This window comes from Pelobates fuscus, chromosome 13 (genome assembly GCF_036172605.1).
Source record: "Pelobates fuscus isolate aPelFus1 chromosome 13, aPelFus1.pri, whole genome shotgun sequence".
NCBI classification, from domain to species: Eukaryota; Metazoa; Chordata; class Amphibia; order Anura; family Pelobatidae; genus Pelobates; species Pelobates fuscus.
In genome coordinates this window covers 63,525,854-63,542,856 of record NC_086329.1, presented here as the reverse complement: position 1 = coordinate 63,542,856, position 17,003 = coordinate 63,525,854, and positions in this window count along the sequence as shown.

Sequence of the window (17,003 nt, the reverse complement as noted above, 5' to 3'; positions counted from 1 at the left end):
AATTAAAACCAAAAAACTTTTTTCACTGTTATAGATTGAATAGCAGTTAGTTGTCTCCAAGCGTCTGTGTGTCAGGCCTACAACGTGTACTCTGTCAACCTTTGCCAGTTCAAAGTGGCACTCTTATCTGGTGTCACAGTAGAGTGCATTTAAAAACCAAAAAACTTTTTTCAATGTAATAGATTGAATAGCAGTTAGTTGTCTGCAAGTGTGTGTGTCAGGCTTGCAGCGTATACTGTGCCCACTTGCCCAGTGCCACTACTCACTCACTGGTTTCACAATAGCGTGCATTTAAGATCCAAAAACTTTTTTTACTGTTATAGATTAAATAGCAGTTAGTTGTCTTCGAGCGTGTGTGTCAGGCCTACAGCGTGTACTCTGCCAACCTCTGCCAGTGCACAGTGCCACTCTTATCTGGTGTCGCAATAGATTGCATTTAAAAATCAAAAAACTTTTTTCACTGTTATAGATTGAAGAACAGTTAGTTGTCTTCAAGCAGGTGCGTCAGGCCTACAGCGTCTACTCTGCCAACCTCTTCCAGTGCACATTGCCACTCTTATCTGGTGTCACAATAGCATGCATTTAAAAACCCAAAAACTTTTTTGACTGTAATATAATAGCAGTCAGTGTCCTTCATAAGTGTGTGTCAGGCCTACAGCGTGTACTCTGCAAACCTCTGCCAGTGCACAGTGCCACTCTTATCTGGTGTCGCAGTAGATTGCATTTAAAAACCCAAAAACTTTTTTCACTGTTATAGATTGAATAGCAGTTAGTTGTCTTCAAGCGGGTGTGTCAGGCCTACAGCGTCTACTCTGCCAACCTCTTCCAGTGCACATTGCCACTCTTATCTGGTGTCACAATAGCATGCATTTAAAAACCCAAAAACTTTTTTGTCTGTAATATAATAGCAGTCAGTGTCCTTCATAAGTGTGTGTCAGGCCTACAGCGTGTACTCTGCCAACCTCTGCCAGTGCACAGTGCCACTCTTATCTGGTGTCGCAATAGATTGCATATAAAAACCAAAAAACTTTTTTCACTGTAATATAATAGCAGTCAGTGTCCTTCATAAGTGTGTGTCAGGCCTACAGTGTCTATTCTGCCAACCTTTGCCAGTGCACATTGCCACTCATATCTGGTGTCACAATAGCGTGGATTTAAAAACTCAAACTTTTTTCACTGTTATAGATTGAATAGCAGTTAGTTGTCTTTAAGTGGGTGTCAGGCCTAGAGCATCTACTCTGCCAACCTCTGCTAGTGCACATTGCCACTCTTATCTGGTGTCACAATAGCATGCATTTAAAAACCAAAAAACTATTTTGACTGTAACATAATAGCAGTCAGTGTCTTTCATAAGTGTGTGTCAGGCCTACAGCGTGTACTCTGCCAACCTCTGCCAGTGCCACTCTTATCTGGTGTCACAATAGATTGCATTTAAAAACCAAAAAACTTTTTTCACTATTATAGATTGAAGAGCAGTTAGTTGTCTTCAAGCACGTGCGTCAGGCATACAGCGTCTACTCTGCCAACCTCTTCCAGTGCACATTGCCACTCTTATCTGGTGTCACAATAGCATGCATTTAAAAACCCAAAAACTTTTTTGACTGTAATATAATAGCAGTCAGAGTCCTTCATAAGTGTGTGTCAGGCCTACAGCGTGTACTCTGCCAACCTCTGCCAGTGCACAGTGCCACTCTTATCTGGTGTCGCAGTAGATTGCATCTAAAAACCCAAAAACTTTTTTCACTGTTATAGATTGAAGAGCAGTTAGTTGTCTTCAAGCAGGTGCGTCAGGCCTACAGCGTCTACTCTGCCAACCTCTTCCAGTGCACATTGCCACTCTTATCTGGTGTCACAATAGCATGCATTTAAAAACCCCAAAACTTTTTTGACTGTAATATAATAGCAGTCAGTGTCCTTCATAAGTGTGTGTCAGGTCTACAGCGTGTACTCTGCCAACCTCTGCCAGTGCCACTCTTATCTGGTGTCGCAATAGATTGCATTTAAAAACCAAAAAACATTTTTCACTGTTATAGATTGAAGAGCAGTTAGTTGTCTTCAAGCAGGTGCGTCAGGCCTACAGCGTCTACTCTGCCAACCTCTTCCAGTGCACATTGCCACTCTTATCTGGTGTCACAATAGCATGCATTTAAAAACCCAAAAACTTTTTTGACTGTAATATAATAGCAGTCAGTGTCCTTCATAAGTGTGTGTCAGGCCTACAGCGTGTACTCTGCCAATATCTGCCAGTGCACAGTGCCACTCTTATCTGGTGTCGCAGTAGATTGCATTTAAAAACCCAAAAACTTTTTTCACTGTTATAGATTGAAGAGCAGTTAGTTGTCTTCAAGCAGGTGCGTCAGGCCTACAGCGTCTACTCTGCCAACCTCTTCCAGTGCACATTGCCACTCTTATCTGGTGTCACAATAGCATGCATTTAAAAACCCAAAAACTTTTTTGACTGTAATATAATAGCAGTCAGTGTCCTTCATAAGTGTGTGTCAGGCCTACAGCGTGTACTCTGCCAACCTCTGCCAGTGCACAGTGCCACTCTTATCTGGTGTCGCAGTAGATTGCATTTAAAAACCCAAAAACTTTTTTCACTGTTATAGATTGAATAGCAGTTAGTTGTCTTCAAGCGGGTGTGTCAGGCCTACAGCGTCTACTCTGCCAACCTCTGCTAGTGCACATTGCCACTCTTATCTGGTGTCACAATAGCATGCATTTAAAAACCCCAAAACTTTTTTGACTGTAATACAATAGCAGTCAGTGTCCTTCATAAGTGTGTGTCAGGCCTACAGCGTCTATTCTGCCAACCTTTGCCAGTGCACATTGCCACTCATATCTGGTGTCACAATAGCGTGCATTTAAAAACCCAAAAACTTTTTTCACTGTTATTGATTGAATACCAGTTAGTTGTCTTCAAGCGGGTGTCAGGCCTACAGCGTGTACTCTGCCAACCTCTGCCAGTGCACATTGCCACTCATATCTGGTGTCACAATTGCGTGCATTTAAAACAAAAAAACTTTTTTCACTGTTATAGATTGAATAGCAGTTAGTTGTCTCCAAGCGTCTGTGTGTCAGGCCTACAACGTGTACTCTGTCAACCTTTGCCAGTTCAAAGTGCCACTCTTATCTGGTGTCACAGTAGCGTGCATTTAAAAACAAAAAAACTTTTTTCACTGTAATAGATTGAATAGCAGTTAGTTGTCTGCAAGTGTGTGGAACATTGGCTTAAAAACAGAATACAAAGAGTTGTCGTTAATGGTAAATTTTCAAGCTGGACAGAGGTGGCAAGTGGTGTCCCTCAGGGGTCTGTTCTGGGACCCCTTCTATTTAACATTTTTATAAATGATCTTGAAGACAGCATTGAAAGTCATGTTTCAGTGTTTGCAGATGACACAAAACTTTGTAAAATAATACAATGTGAGCAAGATATTACTTTGCTGCAGAAGGATTTAGATAGACTGGAGGACTGGGCACTCAAATGGCAGATGAAATTTAATGTTGAAAAATGCAAAGTTATGCACTTCGGCGTAAAGAATACACAAGCAACGTATACCCTTAATGGAAGCGAATTAGGGATAACAACACACGAAAAGGACTTGGGAATTGTTATAGACAACAAACTATGCAACAATGTGCAATGTCAATCAGCAGTGGCCAAGGCCAGTAAGGTATTGTCATGCATGAAAAAGGGCATTCATTCTCGGGACGAGAATATCATTTTGCCTCTCTATAAATCACTGGTAAGACCACATATTGAATATGCTGTGCAATTTTGGGCACCTGTTCTAAAGAAGGATATCATGGCACTAGAAAAAGTGCAGAGGCGGGCTACAAAATTAATAAAAGGAATGGAACATATCAGCTATGAAGAAAGGTTAACAAATTTAAACCTATTTAGTTTAGAAAAACGTCGCCTGAGAGGGGATATGATAACATTATACAAATATATTCGGGGCCAATACAAACCATTGTGTGGAAATCTATTCACAAACCGGACTTTACATAGGACACGAGGCCATGCGTTTAGACTGGAAGAAAGAAGATTTCGTCTAAGGCAAAGGAAAGTTTTTTTTACTGTAAGAACAATCAGGATGTGGAATTCTCTGCCTGAAGAAGTGGTTTTATCAGAGTCCATACAGATGTTCAAACAGCTACTAGATGCATACTTGCAAAAACAGAATATTCAAGGATATAATCTTTCAATGTAGGGTAATAACTGCTTGATTCAAGGATAAATCTGACTGCCATTCTGGGGTCAATAAGGAATTTTTTGTCCTAGCTTGTTGCAAAATTGTGCTTCAAACTGGGGTTTTTTTTTTTTTGTTTTTTTTTTTCTCTTTTGGATCAACAGCAAAAAACAGGTGTGAGGAAGGCTGAACTTGATGGACGCAAGTCTCTTTTCAGCTATCTAACTATGTAACTATATGTAACTATGTGTGTGTCAGGCTTGCAGCATATACTGTGCCCACTTGCCCAGTGCCACCACTCACTCACTGGTTTCACAATAGCATGCATTTAAAACCAAAAAACTTTTTTTACTGTTATAGATTGAATAGCAGTTAGTTGTCTTCAAGCGGGTGTGTCAGGCCTACAGCGTCTACTCTGCCAACCTCTGCCAGTGCACAGTGCCACTCATATCTGGTGTCACAATAGCGTACATTTAAAAACCCAAAACTTTTTTCACTTTTATAGATTGAATAGCAGTTAGTTGTCTTTAAGTGGGTGTCAGGCCTACAGCGTGTACTCTGCCAACCTCTGCCAGTGCACATTGCCACTCATATCTGGTGTCACAATAGCGTGCAATTAAAACAAAAAACTTTTTTCACTGTTATAGATTGAATAGCAGTTAGTTGTCTCCAAGCGTCTGTGTGTCAGGCCTACAACGTGTACTCTGTCAACTTTTGCCAGTTCAAAGTGCCACTCTTATCTGGTGTCACAGTAGCATGCATTTAAATACCAAAAAACTTTTTTCACTGTAATAGATTGAATAGCAGTTAGTTGTCTGCAAGTGTGTGTGTCAGGCTTGAAGCGTATACTGTGCCCACTTGCCCAGTGCCACTACTCACTCACTGGTTTCACAATAGCGTGCATTTAAAATCCAAAAACTTTTTTTACTGTTATAGATTAAATAGCAGTTAGTTGTCTTCAAGCGGGTGTGTCAGGCCTACAGCGTCTACTCTGCCAACCTCTGCCAGTGCATATTGCCACTCATATCTGGTGTCACAATTGCGTGCATTTAAAACCCAAAAACTATTTTGACTGTAATATAATAGCAGTCAGTGTCTTTCATAAGTGTGTGTCAGGCCTACAGCGTGTAATCTGCCAACCTCTGCCAGTGTCACTCTTATCTGGTGTCGCAATAGATTGCATTTAAAAACCAAAAAACTTTTTTCACTGTTATAGATTGAAGAACAGTTAGTTGTCTTCAAGCAGGTGCGTCAGGCCTACAGCGTCTACTCTGCCAACCTCTTCCAGTGCACATTGCCACTCTTATCTGGTGTCACAATAGCATGCATTTAAAAACCCAAAAACTTTTTTGACTGTAATATAATAGCAGTCAGTGTCCTTCATAAGTGTGTGTCAGGCTTACAGCGTGTACTCTGCAAACCTCTGCCAGTGCACAGTGCCACTCTTATCTGGTGTCGCAGTAGATTGCATTTAAAAACCCAAAAACTTTTTTCACTGTTATAGATTGAATAGCAGTTAGTTGTCTTCAAGCGGGTGTGTCAGGCCTACAGCATCTACTCTGCCAACCTCTTCCAGTGCACATTGCCACTCTTATCTGGTGTCACAATAGCATGCATTTAAAAACCCAAAAACTTTTTTGACTGTAATATAATAGCAGTCAGTGTCCTTCATAAGTGTGTGTCAGGCCTACAGCGTGTACTCTGCCAACCTCTGCCAGTGTACAGTGCCACTCTTATCTGGTGTCGCAATAGATTGCATATAAAAACCAAAAAACTTTTTTCACTGTAATATAATAGCAGTCAGTGTCCTTCATAAATGTGTGTCAGGCCTACAGCGTCTATTCTGCCAACCTTTGCCAGTGCACATTGCCACTCATATCTGGTGTCACAATAGCGTGCATTTAAAAACCCAAAAACTTTTTTCACTGTTATAGATTGAATAGCAGTTAGTTGTCTTTAAGTGGGTGTCAGGCCTAGAGCGTCTACTCTGCCAACCTCTGCTAGTGCACATTGCCACTCTTATCTGGTGTCACAATAGCATGCATTTAAAAACCAAAAAACTATTTTGACTGTAACATAATAGCAGTCAGTGTCTTTTAATAAGTGTGTGTCAGGCCTACAGCGTGTACTCTGCCAACCTCTGCCAGTGCCACTCTTATCTGGTGTCACAATAGATTGCATTTAAAAACCCAAAAACTTTTTTCACTATTATAGATTGAATAGCAGTTAGTTGTCTTCAAGCGGGTGTGTCAGGCCTACAGAGTCTACTCTGCCAACCTCTGCTAGTGCACATTGCCACTCTTATCTGGTGTCACAATAGCATGCATTTAAAAACCCAAAAACTTTTTTGACTGTAATACAATAGCAGTCAGGGTCCTTCATAAGTGTGTGTCAGGCATACAGCGTCTATTCTGCCAACCTTTGCCAGTGCACATTGCCACTCATATCTGGTGTCACAATAGCGTGCATTTAAAAACCCAAAAACTTTTTTCACTGTTATTGATTAAATAGCAGTTAGTTGTCTTCAAGCGGGTGTGTCAGGCCTACAGCATCTACTCTGCCAACCTCTGCCAGTGCACAGTGCTACTCATATCTGGTGTCACAATAGCGTGCATTTAAAAACCCCAAAACTTTTTTCACTGTTATAGATTGAATAGCAGTTAGTTGTCTTTAAGTGGGTGTCAGGCCCACAGCGTGTACTCTGCCAACCTCTGCCAGTGCACATTGCCACTCATATCTGGTGTCACAATAGCGTGCAATTAAAACCAAAAAACTTTTTTCACTGTTATAGATTGAATAGCAGTTAGTTGTCTCCAAGCGTCTGTGTGTCAGGCCTACAACGTGTACTCTGTCAACCTTTGCCAGTTCAAAGTGCCACTCTTATCTGGTGTCACAGTAGCGTGCATTTAAAAACAAAAAACTTTTTTCACTGTAATAGATTGAATAGCAGTTAGTTGTCTGCAAGTGTGTGTGTCAGGCTTGCAGCATATACTGTGCCCACTTGCCCAGTGCCACCACTCACTCATTGGTTTCACAATAGCATGCATTTAAAACCAAAAAACTTTTTTTACTGTTATAGATTAAATAGCAGTTAGTTGTCTTCAAGCGGGTGTGTCAGGCCTACAGCGTCTACTCTGCCAACCTCTGCCAGTGCACAGTGCCACTCATATCTGGTGTCACAATAGCGTGCATTTAAAAACCCAAAACTTTTTTCACTGTTATAGATTGAATAGCAGTTAGTTGTCTTTAAGTGGGTGTCAGGCCTACAGCGTGTACTCTGCCAACCTCTGCCAGTGCACATTGCCACTCATATCTGGTGTCACAATAGCGTGCAATTAAAACAAAAAAACTTTTTTCACTGTTATAGATTGAATAGCAGTTAGTTGTCTCCAAGCGTCTGTGTGTCAGGCCTACAACGTGTACTCTGTCAACCTTTGCCAGTTCAAAGTGCCACTCTTATCTGGTGTCACAGTAGCGTGCATTTAAAAACAAAAAAACTTTTTTCACTGTAATAGATTGAATAGCAGTTAGTTGTCTGCAAGTGTGTGTGTCAGGCTTGCAGCATATAGTGTGCCCACTTGCCCAGTGCCACCACTCACTCACTGGTTTCACAATAGCATGCATTTAAAACCAAAATTTTTTTTTACTGTTATAGATTGAATAGCAGTTAGTTGTCTTCAAGCAGGTGTGTCAGGCCTACAGCGTCTACTCTGCCAACCTCTGCCAGTGCACAGTGCCACTCATATCTGGTGTCACAATAGCGTACATTTAAAAACCCAAAACTTTTTTCACTGTTATAGATTGAATAGCAGTCAGTTGTCTTTTAGTGGGTGTCAGGCCTACAGCGTGTACTCTGCCAACCTCTGCCAGTGCACATTGCCACTCATATCTGGTGTCACAATAGCGTGCAATTAAAACCAAAAAACTTTTTTCACTGTTATAGATTGAATAGCAGTTAGTTGTCTCCAAGCGTCTGTGTGTCAGGCCTACAACGTGTACTCTGTCAACCTTTGCCAGTTCAAAGTGCCACTCTTATCTGGTGTCACAGTAGCGTGCATTTAAAAACAAAAAACTTTTTTCACTGTAATAGATTGAATAGCAGTTAGTTGTCTGCAAGTGTGTGTGTCAGGCTTGCAGCATATACTGTGCCCACTTGCCCAGTGCCACCACTCACTCATTGGTTTCACAATAGCATGCATTTAAAACCAAAAAACTTTTTTTACTGTTATAGATTAAATAGCAGTTAGTTGTCTTCAAGCGGGTGTGTCAGGCCTACAGCGTCTACTCTGCCAACCTCTGCCAGTGCACAGTGCCACTCATATCTGGTGTCACAATAGCGTGCATTTAAAAACCCAAAACTTTTTTCACTGTTATAGATTGAATAGCAGTTAGTTGTCTTTAAGTGGGTGTCAGGCCTACAGCGTGTACTCTGCCAACCTCTGCCAGTGCACATTGCCACTCATATCTGGTGTCACGATAGCGTGCAATTAAAACAAAAAACTTTTTTCACTGTTATAGATTGAATAGCAGTTAGTTGTCTCCAAGCGTCTGTGTGTCAGGCCTACAACGTGTACTCTGTCAACTTTTGCCAGTTCAAAGTGCCACTCTTATCTGGTGTCACAGTAGCATGCATTTAAAAACCAAAAAACTTTTTTCACTGTAATAGATTGAATAGCAGTTAGTTTTCTGCAAGCGTGTGTGTCAGGCTCGCAGCGTATACTGTACCCACTTGCCCAGTGCCACCACTCACTCACTGGTTTCACAATTGCATGCATTTAAAAACCAAAAAACTTTTTTCACTGTTATAGATTGAATAGCAGTTAGTTTTCTCCAAGCGTCTGTGTGTCAGGCCTAAAGCGTGTACTCTGCCAACCTTTGCCAGTTCACAGTACCACTCATATCTGGTGTCACAATAGCGTGCATTTAAAACCCAAAAACTTTTTTCACCGTTATAGATTGAATAGCAGTTAGTTGTCTCCAAGCGGGTGTGTGTCAGGCCTACAACGTGTACTCTGCCAACCTTTGCCAGATCAAAGTGCCACTCTTATCTGGTGTCACAATAGCGTGCATTTAAAAACCCCAAAACTTTTTTCACTGTTATAGATTGAATAGCAGTTAGTTATCTGCAAGCATCTGTGTGTCAGGCCTACAATGTGTACTCTGCCAACCTTTGCCAGTGCACATTGCAACTCATATCTGGTGTCACAATAGCGTGCATTTAAAACCAAAAAACTTTTTTCACTGTTATAGATTGAATAGCATTTAGTTGTCTCCAAGCGGGTGTGTCAGGCCTCCAGCATGTACTCTGCCAACCTCTGCCAGTGCACAGTGCCACTCATATCTGGTGTCCCAATAGCTTGCATTTAAAAACCAAAAAAGTTTTTTCACTGTTATAGATTGAATAGCAGTTAGTTGTCTCCAAGCGGGTGTGTGTCAGGCCTACAACGTGTACTCTGCCAACCTTTGCCAGTGCACATTGCCACTCTTATCTGGTGTCACAATAGCGTGCATTTAAAAACCCAAAAACTTTTTTCACTGTTATAGATTGAATAGCAGTTAGTTGTCTGCAAGCGTCTGTGTGTCAGGAAACAACGTGTACTCTGCCAACCTTTGCCAGTGCACATTGCAACTCATATCTGGTGTCACAATAGCGTGCATTTAAAACCAAAAAACTTTTTTCACTGTTATAGATTGAATAGCAGTTAGTTGTCTCCAAGCGGGTGTGTCAGGCCTCTAGCATGTACTCTGCTAACCTCTGCCAGTGCACAGTGCCACTCATATCTGGTGTCCCAATAGCTTGCATTTAAAAACCAAAAAACTTTTTTCACTGTTATAGATTGAATAGCAGTTAGTTGTCTCCAAGCGGGTGTGTGTCAGGCCTACAACGTGTACTCTGCCAACCTTTGCCAGTGCACATTGCCACTCATATCTGGTGTCAAAATAGCATGCATTTAAAAACCCAAAACTTTTTCACTGTTATAGATTGAATAGCAGTTAGTTGTCTTCAAGCGGGTGTCAGGCTTACAGCGTGTACTCTGCCAACCTCTTCCAGTGCACATTGCCACTCTTATCTGGTGTCACAATAGCATGCATTTAAAAACCAAAAAACTTTTTTGACTGTAATATAATAGCAGTCGGTGTCCTTCATAAGTGTGTGTCAGGCCTACAGCGTGTACTCTGCCAACCTCTGCCAGTGCACAGTGCCACTCTTATCTGGTGTCGCAATAGGTTGCATTTAAAACCCAAAAACTTTTTTCACTGTTATAGATTGAATAGCAGTTAGTTGTCTGCAAGCGGGTGTCAGGCCTACAGTGTGTACTCTGCCAATCTCTTCCAGTGCACAGTGCCACTCATATCTGGTGTCACAATAGCGTGCATTTAAAAACCCAAAAACTTTTTTCACTGTTATAGATTGAATATCAGTTAGTTGACTTCAAGCGGGTTTCAGGCCTGCAGCGTGTACTCTGCCAACCTCTGCCAGTGCACATTGCCACTCATATCTGGTTTCACAATAGCGTGCATTTAAAACCCAAAAACTTTTTTTACTGTTATAGATTAAATAGCAGTTAGTTGTCTTCAAGCGGTTGTGTCAGGCCTACAGCGTCTACTCTGCCAACCTCTGCCAGTGCACAGTGCCACTCATATCTGGTGTCACAATAGCGTGCATTTAAAAACCCCAAAACTTTTTTCACTGTTATAGATTGAATAGCAGTTAGTTGTCTTTAAGTGGGTGTCAGGCCTACAGCGTGTACTCTGCCAACCTCTGCCAGTGCACATTGCCACTCATATCTGGTGTCACAATAGCGTGCAATTAAAACCCAAAAACTTTTTTCACTGTAATAGATTGAATAGCAGTTAGTTGTCTGCAAGTGTGTGTGTCAGGCTTGCAGCGTATACTGTGCCCACTTGCCCAGTGCCACCACTCACTCACTGGTTTCACAATAGCGTGCATTTAAAAACCCAAAAACTTTTTTCTCTGTTATAGATTGAAAAGCAGTTAGTTGTCTCCAAGCGTCTGTTTGTCAGGCCTACAACGTGTACTCTGCTAACCTTTGCCAGTTCAAAGTGCCAATCTTATCTGGTGTGACAATAGCGTGCATTTAAAACCCAAAAACTTTTTTCACCGTTATAGATTGAATAGCAGTTAGTTGTCTCCAAGCAGGTGTGTGTCAGGCCTACAACGTGTACTCTGCTAACCTTTGCCAGTTCACAGTGCTGCTCATATCTGGTGTCACAATAGCGTGCATTTAAAACCCAAAAACTTTTTTCACCGTTATAGATTGAATAGCAGTTAGTTGTCTCCAAGCAGGTGTGTGTCAGGCCTACAACGTGTACTCTGCTAACCTTTGCCAGATCAAAGTGTCACTCTTATCTGGTGTCACAATAGCGTGCATTTAAAAACGCAAAAACTTTTTTCACTGTTATTGATTGAATAGCAGTTAGTTGTCTGCAAGCGTCTGTGTGTCAGGCCTTCAACGTGTACTCTGCCAACCTTTGCCAGTGCACATTGCAACTCATATCTGGTGTCACAATAGCGTGCATTTAAAACCAAAAAAGTTTTTTCACTGTTATAGATTTAATAACAGTTAGTTGTCTCCAATCGTCTGTGTGTCAGGCCTACAACGTGTACTCTGCCAACCTCTGCCAGTGCACAGTGCCACTCATATCTGGTGTCACAATAGCGTGCATTTAAAAAAAAAAACTTTTTTCACTGTAATAGATTGAATAGCAGTTAGTTGTCTGCAAGCGTGTGTGTCAGGCTCGCAGCGTATACTGTACCCACTTGCCCAGTGCCACCACTAACTCACTGGTTTCACAATAGCGTGCATTTGAAAACCAAAAAACTTTTTTCACTGTTATAGATTGAATAGCAGTTAGTTGTCTCCAAGCGTCTGTGTGTCAGGCCTAAAACGTGTTCTCTGCCAACCTTTGCCAGATCAAAGTGACACTCTTATCTGGTGTCACAATAGCATGCATTTAAAAACCCAAAAACTTTTTTCACTGTTATAGATTGAATAGCAGTTAGTTGTCTTCAAGTGGGTGTGTAAGGCCTACAGCGTCTACTCTGCCAACCTCTGCTAGTGCACAGTGCCACTCATATCTGGTGTCACAATAGATTGCATTTAAAAACCCAAAAACCTTTTTCACTGTAATAGATTGAATAGAAGTTAGTTGTCTTTAAGCGGGTGTCAGGCCTACAGCGTGCACTCTGCCAACCTCTGCCAGTGCACATTGCCACTCATATCTGGTGTCACAATAGCGTGCATTTAAAAACCCAAATTTATAAAAATGTATGTTAAAATTGTATGCTATAATTGGGTTACCTCTCAGGCTAAGGGGAGGTAATCTGTGGGAGGTAACCATTGTGTGATTGGGTAATGTTTAATTGGATGTGGGCGTCTCCCTTGCAGGGGAGAATTGCATAAAAGCAGAGTTCTTCTTGACCCTCAATACGTAGCCTTGTCTCGTTATTGGAGGGAACTGCTATATCACACTGGGGATTGCTATGCGCTGCATACTCCCTTGAGCTTTAATCACTTAACTCTTTTTCCTGTTACGCTCTCCTTGGAGGAGAGGTCTTTCCTACACGGTCCTGAATGCTGGAGGTTCATTCAGGGTGGAAGGAAGACTATTGGGAGATACCAGCACCTACCTGCAATTGAAAGGTGATCCTACTACCCAATATCAAGATGAACTCAAGGAAATATTGAATTTCGGAAAAGAGAGAGGGATCTTGAATGAAAGGGAATATAAATACCTATATGTCCAGCACCCAAGGATTCCGATATTTTACCATCTACCAAAGATACATAAAAGACTGGTGAAACCCCCTGGAAGGCCAATTGTATCGGGAATTGGATCCCTTACTGCAAATCTTTCTGAATATGTTGATCAATACCTACAGCGTCTACTCTCCTGTTTAAAATCCTACCTCAGAGACTCTACTCAAATTTTAAACATTTTATCTGGGTTTAAGTGGGAAAAGGAGATGATTTTAGTTACTGCCGACGTTACCTCTCTTTACACAATAATTGAACACCTCCAAGGATGTGAGGTGACCCAGTTTTCTCTATCAAAGTATTCAGAATTGAAAAATGACCTTATCGATTTTCTCATCCAGTGTATTATTTTTATCCTTACACACAACTACTTCTGGTGTGACGATTTCTTTTATTTACAGATTGAAGGTATTGCCATGGGACACGATTTGCGCCAAGTTACGCTAATCTTTTTATGGGCAAATGGGAAGAGGAATTCATATGGACCCATTGCCCATTTGGCGCAAATCTGTCCCTATGGCACAGATACATCGATGATTGCTTTTTTATATGGAATGGAGATCTTGAATCTCTTGAGCATTTTAAGTTATATCTTAACAATAATCCCTATCATTTGAATTTTACTTTTAACCACTCCAAGGAACACATCAAGTTTTTAGACCTGGATATCTACATCGAAGAGGGACAAATCAACACCAAGACTTTTAAGAAAAACGTTGACTGTAATAGTTTTATTCCTTTTAATAGCCATCATAAATCTACATGGTTAAGGAACATACCCCAAAATCAGTTTAGGAGGGTAAGACGCAATTGTTCGAACTATGAGGTGTGTAAGTCACAAATGGAAGAAATGAAACAGAGATTTCTGAATAAAGGGTATCCTTCAACACTATTGGAAAAATCTATGGATATAGCATTAACTACTCCAAGAGAAGACACTTTATGTAAGAAACCAAGTACTGCAGAATCGTTCAACTCAGCACCCACTTTTATTACCAAGTACAATCATCAATCTCATATGATACAGAAGATATTGAGAAAACACTGGGGGATCCTCAAGAACGATGCAACGTTATCAAAACTTCTAGACAATCAACCTCAGATCATCTTCACCAGGGCATCTAACCTACAACTTATGCTAGCACCTACCATTAAAACTGTGAATGCCAACTCGGATCAAGATACATCTCATGGTTTCACTAGATGCAAGAAATGTTTAGCATGTAGGAACAATCCATCTTTAGAAGACTCCATTACCAAATTCAAATCCTTCACCACTCAAGAAGAATATGACATCAAGACTAATATGGACTGTACCACGTCGGGAGTCATATATCTAATAACATGTCCATGCTCCCAACAGTATGTTGGACGTACAAAAAGATCACTTAAAATACGCATCGCAGAACATATCAGAAATATTAAGAAGGGACTCCTAACACATAATCTCTCCAAGCACTTTAAAGAAACTCATGGGGGAGACCCCACAGGACTCAAATTTATGTCTATTGAGAAAGTAAAGATAAATTGGAGAGGAGGAAGTATCGATGAGGTTTTAGACCAAACAGAAGCCAAATGGATTTTTAAGTTAGAGACTTTAGTCCCTAAAGGACTAAATTTAGATTTTGAGGTAAATGCCTTTTTATAAAAAAAACATTTTTTAAAGAATTTTTTTTTTTTCACATCCTCTTCATTTATTAGTGCACTATATTTCAGATTAGCACATATTCTGCACATAAGCAGCATTTTAGAAAGAAATATTCCCTTCACATCACTCATATAATATAACAATATATGAATTAATTTGAATACTAATTTCTTTTCTGTTAAAATCCTCTTTATTTATTAGTGCACTATATTTCAGATCAGCACATATTCTGCACATAAGCAGCACTTTAAAAAGAAATATTTCCTTCACATCACTTATATAATATAACAATATATGAACTAATTTGAATACTAATTTCTCTTCTGCTTTATTTCAGAATGGACAAAATTAATTATGTACACCTAACCTCTTTGTACTATCATTCTGTTATTCTGATTCTTTATTCTTTATCCATTACTCTCCCCTGGCTTCTGCACATATTTATTTATTTTCTCTTTACATAGATGTTTTCTCTATTTTATACATCTGTGATTCCTTTATTGTGGTCCTATATTGTTAGCCATTTACTTAATGGATCAACTAACCCTGAAGATTTTTTCATTGAATCTATTTATCGATTTATTTATTTATGAATATATATTTTTAATTGATATCCAGCATTAGACAAGCCATTCCTCTATGAAGTATCTCATGGAATGTTTTTTATGTATCCCCTATCATTGTTTTATCTACCCCCTATAATCATGTGGAGATTGTTTTATATTACTGTTTTCAACATCGTTTTTATTTCATCTTGTTTATTTAATTCCGTTTGTAATGCATTCTTATACATGTCATTTATGTATCAAAAGTATAATTGTATTATTGGTAATTAAGGCAATATGTATATAAATGAACACTGAAGCAATGGACAGCATTATGTCTCTGATGAAGTAGGGCTTATCCCCTACGAAACACGTTAGACAGACGTCCATAGACGCATACAGGATCAGACACAGCTACCAGCAGTCACAACAGCAGCCTATCTTTGAACGCAGGACCCGTTTGGAAACTACCACAACCGGAGCGGTCTGCTCTGCACGTCCTCTGAAGTGAGGCTCCAGTTCGGTACGTGCTTGCAGATGAACACCGTCCTCACCGGCAGCCAGAATACGGATTATTTCAATCTATATCCATCCGAACTTATCCGAAGGTCCTTGCAATCAATTTGTGGCACTATAGTCTGGGAATGCATCTCTGATTTATTCTCTAAGTGTATTTTTAATATTTTTAATATTTTTAACATATGGAATAAACTGGTACTTTTTTTTACAATCGCATCCAGTTTTCTGCTTCAGTCCATTAGCGATATACAATAATATTATTGCCTAGTCTGCAGTTTCTTGTACTGCAGCACTTACTGTAGAGTTACTTTCCAGCTTTACTGATACAAAGTATATGATTTAAGAAAGTATCATCCACCCTCATTGATTGAGGACTCAGTCACTTATTCCTCGCATTTTTTGCCACATATCCAGTTAAGAATTAGAGACTCAAATTACTCTCATCCTATTTGAGTCTCTTCTTTATTGTTTTTATTTTATTATTATTAATATTTTTTGGTATAGATTCTCTTTTCTATATCTATTTGCAGTTGAGTCTACTCTGTATTTCTATACTATGTTCTCATGATTTAAAGAGATATCGCACCTATTAGCCATTTAAAGGTACAGCATCTCCTGGTTTGTTTTGCTCTAGCCATCAGTCACTTAGCTAGCTCCTGGAGTCTACACTTGTTCAGAGTGTTTTTTATTTAGTCATTCTTTTTCATAGGTTTTTAGTGATCCCTATGTGTTCCATTAACTGAGCAGCCTAGTGCTAGTCTATCTCCCTCTCTCCTGTGTGGTACATTAGGTACACCAGAACTATCTCCTTCTGTTTTGGTATTGTCCGATAGAGCGGTACCGGAAAGTGACCGAGCATTGGTCATCAAATTGGTTAATCCATAACCAGCTCTTGAAATACAGGAGTTCTGGACAAGTGCTTGTTGGCAGTGGAATGGATCTCGAAAAACTCTTGAAAATAAGATCGGGACAAGACATCAGCTTCAGTTTTAGCCACTCCTGGGGTGTATTCACATATAAGGTAAAACTGCAACTTTCGGTAAGCCAAGTCAATTTTCAGAGCAACCGGATGGTGGTCAAAGAAGAAGAGCGCCCTTCATTGATTATCTTGCATGCCACCAAGTTGCCATCAAGTTGTTGGAGAAACATTTGACTGCCTTGCCGGACCAAAGATGACCCCTATCGTGTTAGGTTACAGGTGAGATGTCAGTCATAGAGTTTCACATTCGCTGACGGTACTCACCTTTCCCAGGGCATCCGCAATGCACTGGAGGTCAGTCTGCAGCGGTTATAGTTCTGGACTCATTCTTTCACCTCG